The sequence below is a fragment of the Lissotriton helveticus genome, chromosome 8, assembly GCF_964261635.1.
Source record: "Lissotriton helveticus chromosome 8, aLisHel1.1, whole genome shotgun sequence".
NCBI lineage: Eukaryota > Metazoa > Chordata > Amphibia > Caudata > Salamandridae > Lissotriton > Lissotriton helveticus.
Window position 1 is genome coordinate 84071498 of NC_136069.1, and position 10136 is coordinate 84081633.

Below are 10136 nucleotides of genomic sequence, written 5' to 3' on the forward strand. Positions count from 1 at the left end.
GTCTCATATCGTGTGCTGTGGGCATGTGCTGGGGGCGTGGGGGTGTGCGGGTGGTGGGAATATGAGGAAAAAATAGCGAGCGTTGAGCCCAATATTTTATTGTTTTTTCTTCCCAGGTTCTGTGCACTCCAGCTCCGGGTGTCCACCCTGCTCCCTTTAAATACCTCTGCACCCCATAATCATAACCCACCCATACTCCTTAAAATACCCCAACACCCTTAAACACTAACCCATCTTAACCCTATAAATATACCCTGTACCCCAAAACCCAAACCTATCCCTAAACCCTAAAAATATCCCTGTACCGCAAAACCCAAACCTAGCCCTGAAACCTATAAATACCCCTGTACCTCAAAACCCAAACCTACCCCTGAACGCTAAAAATACCCCTGTACCCCAAAACCCACACCTAGCCCTAAACCCTAAAAATACCCCTGTACCCCAAAACCCAAACCTACCCCTGAACAATAAAATACCCCTGTACCCCAAAACCCAAACCTAGCCATGAACCCTTAAAATATCCCTGTACCCCAAAACCCAAACCTACCCCTGAACCCTGAAAATACCCCTGAACCCTGAAAATACCCCTGTACCCCAAACCCCAAACCTAGCCCTGAACCATAAAAATAACCCTGTACCGCAAAACCCAAACCTACCCCTGAACCCTAAAATACCAATGTACCCCAAAACCCAAACCTACCCCTGAACCCTAAAAATACCCCTATACCCCAAAACCCAAACCTAGCCCTGAACCCTAAAAATACCCCTGTACCCCAAAACCCATACCTGTCCATAAACCCTAAAACTACTCCTGTACCCCATAACACTAAACTAGATCTGAACCCTTAAAATACCCAAACACCCCAAAACATATACCTCAGTACCCCAAAACAGATACCCCTATACCCATACTTACCGTATCCAAACATTAAAACAAACATGCTTTTACCATTCATGCATTTACAACTAATTTCTTTGTAAATGTATGCGTGGTAAAAGCATATAAAATGTAATGCCATGCGTTATAATGGCATTGCGGAGTCATGGTACTTTCGTAATGAAAGTATGCGGAGTGATGGTATGCGGAAAGAAAGTTGCGGAATAATGGGTGTTTACCCTCCCCGGTAAGTACCTTGGTGGCACGGCGGCCCACATCGCCAGCAACAAAATCATATTTTTTCACCACCGTTTTGAAAAATACACAGGTCTCTCTCATTGATGGCCAGCACCGACATACACTTTTAGACACACCTCCCGCCACAAGTTCTAGAATTACAAACTTTAGAGCTGGGGAGCTACGTTCGAATCTCGGCATCAGCTCAACATCCTGTGATTCCAGGCAAATCGCTTTGTCTCCCCGTGCCTACCACAAATTAATGTGTTCTTCTGTAATGTAAATTGTGCTCATGCCATGTTGTCGAGTTCGCGCTATATAATATTGCAAGGAAAAATAAAGTAGGGAAACTCGAGTTCACACACTACTGAACGCGCACTCTTAAGTGCATCAGCAGTGCACTGTGAATCGGAGCGTTTCACAGGCCTGTCACAGATAAGAAATGCTATCAAATCAAAATCCTACAAAACAATATACTACTGGCCGGCAGCAATTCATATCCGGACAACGTCGGGACGGGCTGCTAGTACATATATAAATATGTATTTTTTGTGAAAGTGCTATTAGCGGGAAAGAATAGGCGTGATTTTGCAAGGGCCGAGCACTGTGTCAGCGAGTGGCAAAATGCCTACAGCAACTAGGTCACTTTTTGTGATGCACCAGTGGCATAAAAAATGTGCCTTGTTGCGCCATATTTACAAAGTGACACATCTAGGTAGATGCTTCACTTTCTAAACCCCTGCGCCACATTATACCTGCGCCAGGTATAATGTATGCAAGGGGGGCGTTTTCACGCAAGTAAGGGTCATGGAAGTGACGCAGTGAAATCTATAAGATTTTACTGCGCCACTTCTAGGACGCAAATGCGTCAATTTCTTATGCCTGCTTCATGGCAGGCGTAAGACTGATGCAGGAACTAACAACAATGGACTTGCCCATGTGGAAGTACACATTGCTGGAGTTGCGTCACTTTTGTGACACACTCCAGCAATGCGTCACTTTTGCGCCTACAGATACGTCAGAAATACTGACATATCTGTAACTCCTTGCGACATGATGCTTCATATTATAAATATGATGCATCAATCATGTCGCAAGGAGTGCGCACTGAGAAGTGACGCATCACTGCTTTCACGCAGCGATGCGTCATTTCTCATAAATGAGGCCTCTGGTATTCCCAGGCGGTCTCCCATCCAAGTACTAACCAGGCCCGACCCTGCTTAGCTTCCGAGATCGGGCACATTCAGGGTGGTATGGCCGTAGGCATGAGAGGCTTCCGGTTCAGGCCTCTTGTGCGGACAACCCCCTGCACTCTGGGACGTGCTACACTGCCCCGCATCTTCACACTTCCCTTCAACAACGGCCCTCCCTTTGCAAGCTTGCTACAGATAACCAAGCACAGCCCTCTCTTCCTCCAGCCTTGCACTCGCTTCTTTTCCAATCACACACAGGCTCCGACCTCCCTTCAGGTGCCAGCCGGAGAACTAGCAAAGCATCGGCCTGGGCTTTGCTCCAAGTGCCCTCAGCTTGCTAAATGGACAGATGCGTGACGCATCTGCTGCCGTAAAGGTGGCGCATTGCTGGAGTTGGGTCGCAGGCGCGACGCAGCTCCAGCAAGGCTCGGGGTGCCCTATCCTTAAAATGCTGCGTCAAACCTAACGCCTGCTTCAAGCAGGTGCAGGGTTTTGACGCAGCATGGCCTTAAAAGTGACTGACTGAAATCTTGTTGATTTCACTCAGCCACTTTTGGGAGGCGTTCCTGCGCCGGAACGCCTACATGTGGCATAGGGCTTTACAACGTGACGCTTCTCCCAGATGCGTCACGTTGTAAATACCACGCAGAGTGGCGCTGGCTTTATGCCGCCTCTGCGTCGCAACGGCGGTGTAAAAGAGGCGCATGGGGCTTGTAAAACTGCCCCCAAGTGCCTAGCCTTGCTTTGCACTGGCCTCTAAGGCACTCTATCAGGCCACTGCTTTATGTGGCTGCTCCTGCCAGGCTACCGCTCTTCAACTCTGGCTCGCCCGCAGTTACATTGGGGTGACAAGTATTTTTCTGTGCAGCTCTGGCTGCAAGTTTCCTTTTTTCTCCGGGACAGAGCCCTGATATGCAAGTCCCATCCATGCTCTGGGCCCGCCCCGGTGTGCATAGAAAAGAGAGACTCAGAGGAAGGACTGAGTGCTGCGTGGGTGAAGGGTCCTCCTTGCAAGCGGCCTGACTTCAGCAGCCGCCCCTCCTTGAGGGCAGTGAGGCTCCGCCCTTTTTGGACAAAAAGATTGCATGTCAGGCTGAAGAAAGGACAGCTAGACAAACACTCCTTATGTTCAGGCCAGGCAGCCAGGAGCTGGACATGCGCTAAATGCACAGGCTCGCGGCTGCCTAAGCTGAAGTTTGCTGGGCTGAGGACGTCACAGCTCCGGTGGGCCTGACCTCCTCAGCTCAGCAAATGTCCTGGAGGCCCTCCCCCTCGTGACGAGGGAGAGCGTCAGGGATAGCCTCGTAGCTGGGCGCTTCGTTTTTAAGCCCTGAAGTGCCGACGGCCGAGTGTCTGTCGCTGACTCTGTCCCCATCCTGCTCTGTGACGAGTGAGGGACTGCTGCCTCCCCTCATGGGCTGACCAAGGTAGAAGCCCCAACCCTCCTGGCAGCTCCCGAGGCCAGCAGCAGGTAAGTGTCGCATATTTATTGACAGTTTCGTTTGCGCGTGTTTGTATGTATGAGTGTATGTGTATTTGTGAGCGAGTCTCATGAAAGGGGGGGTGGGTGTAGAGATAAATTCTGTTTTTCCTTCCCCTCCCCCCAACTTCCAACCTGTCCCCTCTCCCTACTCCCCCCTTTCAGCTACTGAAGTCACAGTGTCAAAATGAACTGGAAGCTGATGGTATCCGAAAAAGCCTGAATTTGAGGTGGAAAAATTGGCCAGCTGCACACTAAGGAGCAGATTTACAACAACTGGCGCATCCCTGCATGTCAGCACAGATGCGCCACTTATTGTGCGCCGCGGCTCCGCCACCATGGATGCACCGCATTTGCACTGCGGCGCACCATGGGGTAAAAACGGCACCGATGCGTGACACATCTGTGCCGTAAAGGCGGCGCATTGCTGGAGTTGCGTCGCAAGCACGACGCAGCTTCAGCAATGCTCAGGCGGCCCCTATCTGTCCAATGCTGAGTCAATCCTTACGCCTGCTTCAAGCAGGCGCAGGGTTTTGACGCAGCATGGCCTTAAAAGTGACTGACTGAAATCTTGTCGATTTCACTCGGCCACTTTTGGGAGGCTTCCTGTGCCGGAACGCCCGCCCTCCCTGCTCAGGAACGTCTCCTTCTGGCGCAGGGCTTTACAACGTGACGCCTCTCTTAGAAGCGTCACGTTGTAAATACCCTGCACCATGGCGCATCTTATGAGCCGCCACTGCGTCACACAAGTGACGCAATGGAGGCATAAAAGAGGCGCAAGGGCCTTGTAAATCTGCCCCTAATTATTTTAAACCAGCACAGCGCAGACTGACAATTACGAAATTCTGCTTTATGGCTTAGGGGATTCGTCCGCAACCTCATAATCCCTGCATAGACGTCCTTTCATTTAAACAGTAATGAATGTGAGGGCGGGGGCCGGGGGTAGGTTTAGACCCCTTAAACACATTTTGAAACGGCTGTGTAATTACTGTGGCTTCGGCGCACAACAGCCAGTCCCAATTTGGAGGCATTTGCAGTCTCAGAACATCTGTGATTTGGCAACAGCCCCTTTGTCCCCCCGCCACCCCGAACCCTCCCCCACAGGAAGTAAATGTAAATGTAGTATACTTGTAAAGCGCACAGCTGCCCCAGCAACGGGGCGTCCCGGCGCTTTATAACTCTGGGGAACCCGTCCTGGCTTTCCCTGTGGGATGGTCCCTGCTGGGAGTCCCCAAGGTGGAGCCAGGCATCCCCGGAATTGGTGGGGCCGTTGTGGAGATTAGGCAAGCTAATGCCCAGAGTTGCCGAGTGTGATCTCTGATTAGAGTAAGCACCGAAGCGAGAATTATCGAGTCCGCTGACCAAGGTCCACGACCCTGCCGCGTCGGGAATCGAACCCTGGTCCCGGGCCGACTTCTGCTCTCGGGTCTGCCGCCTCTAACCAGTGAGCCACACTACTCCATGTGCTCCGTGCCATGCAAGGGCGAGCCATTGCCCATAGATTCCGGGGCAGGGTATGGTAGCATTGGCAGCTGGGCACGGGGAGGGGAGGATGTGAGTCACCCAGGCTGTGACTGACAATATCGAGGCGGTGTGTTCCACATCACACATTGCTGCTTTTGTGCGCTTTAGGGAGGAATGGTATAGACAGAGGGGCAGATTTACAGCAAAGTAACGCAGCATGGTGCAGCAAGTCATTTTGCTGTGCCGTGCTGCGTTAGTTTGGAAAGCACAGAGATGTGACATATTTTCAAGAATATGTCGCACCTCTGAGATTTCCCCTGCGCTGGCACACAAACTGCAGCCATGCGCCAGTGCAGGCACCCTTGCACCAGGGTGCAAGGATGCCTGCATCGTGGGGAGATTGTTTTGGTGCTGGAAGGGGCCCCTTCCTGCACAAAAACAATCACAAGAGGCTTTTTCCTCTTTCAATGCGTGCTGTAGAATGTAGCACGCACTAAAAGAGGAAAAAATGGAGGAAATGAAAACATTTCTCCTCGTTGCGCCTCTCTACACCACCTCTATGGTGGTGTAGCATTCACACGCATCTCCGATGTGCTTGTTCCATGGGTGTTGCGTGGGAACACCCACAGCAACACCCATGGAACGCCTTTTCCATGCACTGTGCTGCGTGTGAAGGGGCCATATTTACAAGGAGAGGAAAAGTCACGCAGGGTGGGTGGCAAGCGCGACGCAGCTCCAGCAATGCTCTGGGGGGCCCTATTTTAACAATGCTGCGTCAATCCTTACGTCTGCTTCAAGCAGGCGCAGGGTTTTGATGCAGCATGGGCTCAAAAGTGACTGAGTGAAATCTTGTAGATTTCACTCAGCCACTTTTAGGAGGTGTTCCTGTGCCAGAACGCACCCCACACCTGTGCAGGAACGCCTCCTTCTGGCGCAGGGCTTTACAACGTGACGCATCTCCCAGATGTGTCACGTTGTAAATATCCCGCAGCATGGCGCATCTTTTGCGCCACCGCTGCGTTACAAAAGTGACGCAACTGTGGTGTAAAAGAGGCACAAGGGGCTTGTACATCTGCCCCTTAATTTCCCCGTGCCTGAGTGTGTAAAGGAAATACGGTGCTTGTAAAGCGCTCCAATACCTTTGGGTCGAGTTTGCGCTATATAAATATGTAACAAAAATAATTATAATAAACAGTGCAATGCCACTGATGACCAACAGAGGTCCTCAGAGGGGTTACACCGTCACGTTAGTGCTGCGGCTCTACCTGCACCAATGAGAATAAGACTTTGTTGAACTATTGTTCCTTCTGTTAGTACCAGAAGCGACTGCGAGTGGCGCCCGGGGAATCATGGGAAATGTAAGCACATGTAGTGGCGCTTGAGAGGAGCAGTGTTCAGGGTCACAGAAAACGTAAAACCATTCAGTCGAAACTTTTGAATTTGCTGGACCTTGCACAACCAAGTTAGATCACAATTCAGTTATGTATACATCAACCTTTTTTTTTACTATACTATCATATTTCTAAGACGTTGAGATCTTCCAAAAATTGGGTTTTGAGTCTGTCATCAGCGCCACATGAAATACAACTGCATCGAGACTGGAAAAGATTGTGGGGCATATTACCAAGAAGTGCGTTACTAAACGCACAACGCACATCCCCACATCGCCGGATTTCATAGCCGTTTTAGCGTGCAATTATCAATGCGCATCGCGTAGGAGAATTGAAATCCGGCGATAGTCGGCGATATGGCACATTAGCGCATGAAAACAAATGTTGTTTTCACGCGCTAATGTGTGCCTTGATAATATGGGGGGGTGGATTCAGCGTTATGATCCACTCTCCAATGCCCTAACACCTGGTCAGAGCAGGCGTTGGGAGACCGCCTGCCTTGGTAATAGGGTGTTCCCACCTCCAACCACATTTTACATGTGGTTGGACGTGGGAACGCTCACTTTGCATGTCATTTTCGATGTTAATCGCCGACATGCAAAGTGGGCTTGCGCCAGGCTTTAAATTGCTCTTGTTATTAGGGCTCTAGCAGTATCGCCGCTTTCTCGGCACAATTCGCCGAAAAAGCAGCGATACTTGTCCTTGGTAATATGTCCCAGTATTCATTAAGATATGTCAGTATAACCTAAAGAACCACATCCTACATTACAAAATAGTTTCAAAATCAACGTCCAATAATTATCGATAACGGTCTTTCGCTGCTGCGACAGTTCTATGTTTACACAGATGCATTATGGGTATGCCAGATTTGCCATCTCTTCTATACCATGGCCTCATTGGAGATTTCCTGCAGACTAAAGACTGCAATTCTACTGACTGCCGACAGAGGACCACACTCGGGTTTACATTGCCATTACTGCTCCCAGGCTAACTTCGAACTTTGCCTTATTAGACAGCTGTGACGTCTCCTCTGGAGCCCCGCCCACTCCAGGGGAGGCTGAACCTCCAGCCCAGGGAGCCAGCTGCTAAGATCCCCTCCCCTCATCCATGCACAGGGTGCCAGGAAAGGCATTAATGGTCAAAATGGGGGTTGCCCTTCCACCTTTTTGTGAGTAAAATGAAGAGGGTAAGAAATAACACTGGGCAGCAGAAAATAAAATGTACCTTTGAAAAATGTTTGATTCTTTGGGGCATATTCTCAAGGATTTATTGCCGAGTTATAGGCAGTTTATCGGAGCCAAAGTGTACATTGGCAAATCACATTTCCCGATAATGCCAAATGTGACTTGCCAGTTTCTACACACAAGTGGCACCAGTTGTGTCCTCTGTTCTGTTGTGGATGTGTTACGGTTTTTACCAAATCGTTCTCAATGTTGATGTGCTCTGCATGTAATGCGTGTGTGCTGCATTTTCGGGGAGTCGCCCCCGCAGCTCTGATTTTGCTGCCCCTTCTCCCTTTCATGCGGTGTGCCTTTGACGTCTGTGCTTATACAGTGCTTAGATGTTGCATACTTGGGTACATTGGTCTCTTGGTAGGTGTTGGCGGTCTGGGGCATGGTTTGTCAGCAGATATGCGCTACTTAATTGTACATGTGTGCCATTGTGCCCATCTCACCCCGTTTCCCCAGTCGTTACTCGCCCTGGTGGTGTTGTGTCCGGTCATGTTGAGCAGAGTCCGGTCCCCCAACTCCTGCTACCATCTCCCTACTGATGACTGTGGACAGGATTTCCTCGTCCAGCTCCTCCTGTGCAGCTGGACTCCCACCTCCAGTCTGCATTGCTGACCCCGACGTCCCAGGCTGGTCCTCCGGGGGGCTTGTGGGGTTCTAGTCGTCTTTTGTACTTGCTCTGGCTTCCTCCACTGTGCTTCGCTGTTGTTTGGCTTTTGTTTGGATATTTATTTCCTACTTTTATAGTAATTTTTTCCCACCTGACGTGTGTGAATCGCAGGCCTGGGGAAGATTATCGCAATTTTTTTATCGCGGTTGGGCCCATCGCAACTTTTTCGTGTTGGGCTTTACTTTTTTATCAAAGTCCCGGTGACCATATCACATACTTTTGACGTGTTATCGTGAGACTATCGCATGGTACCGCCGTGTTGAGAATACAACGTTAACACAGTGTTATTTTCCTGCGATAGACTGCAATGTGAAGAGTTGCGTTAAGCTAATTATGCGATATTTAACACATGTTCTTGAGAATATCCCCCTTTGTGTTTCTGAGGGGCGGGAGGGGTTAGGGCTGAACGAATGGCCTGTGAGGACAGACAAGGGCATCCTCGCCCTGCAAGCATGAGCTTGACATGTGACAACAAAAGTGGTGGGAGTGATGAGTGTTCATTTTGAATTGCATAATTCTTTTTGGGCGTTCTTCTCAATGGCCAAGGATGTGCCTGGAGCAGTGCCATTAAAGACAAAAATTTGCAGTGCAATAGGTCTTGCATTATGGAAAGTTTGACCTATTGGTATTGCAAATAATAATGCAACGCCAATTGCTTAAACTTTCAGTAATGCAAGACCTAATGCAGGGTTAGATTAGGTTAGAAATCGGCCCAGGCACGCAAAAACAAATGTAGCCCATATTTGCATAATGCCTTTCTGCAAAACACTGCTTCAGTGAAGTTTTATAAACACATAAAAACAAGTTGGGCAGACCATGGTGCCCGGGATAAAATTCCTCTGAGTCCCCAGAAGGGGACTGTGGGCATTCAGATATGTTTGACCCGTCTGCCGAGTGGACCCCAGACCAAAAAGTTGCAGAGTATGTCACCAGGGAAATATACGATCCTTTGGAGAAGGATGTCAGGGCGAGACTCAGGAGGAGAGTGTTCAAGACTATCACTGAAAGGGAAGGTAGTGGCCACCCCTGACATAGACGATGAACTATGCACCTTTTTTAGTAAATATATGAGAGACCCTAAGAAGGGCATTGATCGATCTTGGAGAGCCTGCCAGGACAAACTCTTGGATGTAATTGGACCTATCACCCAAATCATTCAAATACAAGAGCTTTCTTAGCAATTTGGGGTTCTTATGCCCACAGAGATAGTGGCAGGCTGGGCACTGAGTGCTATCTGCCTGCTCGGTAATGCAAACTGTGCACCGACGGTGGAAAGAAAGAGATCTCTTCTCATTAAGATCGACCCTAAGCTGGGGAAACTGGATAAGTCTGGGTCGGGGGCCATAGCACAAGGTAACCTATATGGGGACCCTTTCATCAAGGAGCTGAATACTTTTGTAACAACCTTCGCTGCCCTCGACAAGGTGCAAGCCTCTATAAAAAAGATTTTTTACGGGAAGGTTTTTGCAGGGGCCAGAAAGAGACAGAAGCCGCTCCTCCGGCTGACCATACTACTGAGGTTCCTCTAGCGGTCAGTTCAAGAAGAACAATGGTTGGATTGAAGGCCGTCAGGGGACCTTATACCCTAGCCGGGG

The 10136-nt window shown here is 49.6% G+C and overlaps 1 pseudogene; it reads right to left on the minus strand.

The window, feature by feature from the left end:
* Positions 1 to 2270: 2270 nt before the first annotated feature.
* Positions 2271 to 2379, minus strand: LOC144774452 (5S ribosomal RNA; annotated as a pseudogene).
* Positions 2380 to 10136: the final 7757 nt, after the last annotated feature.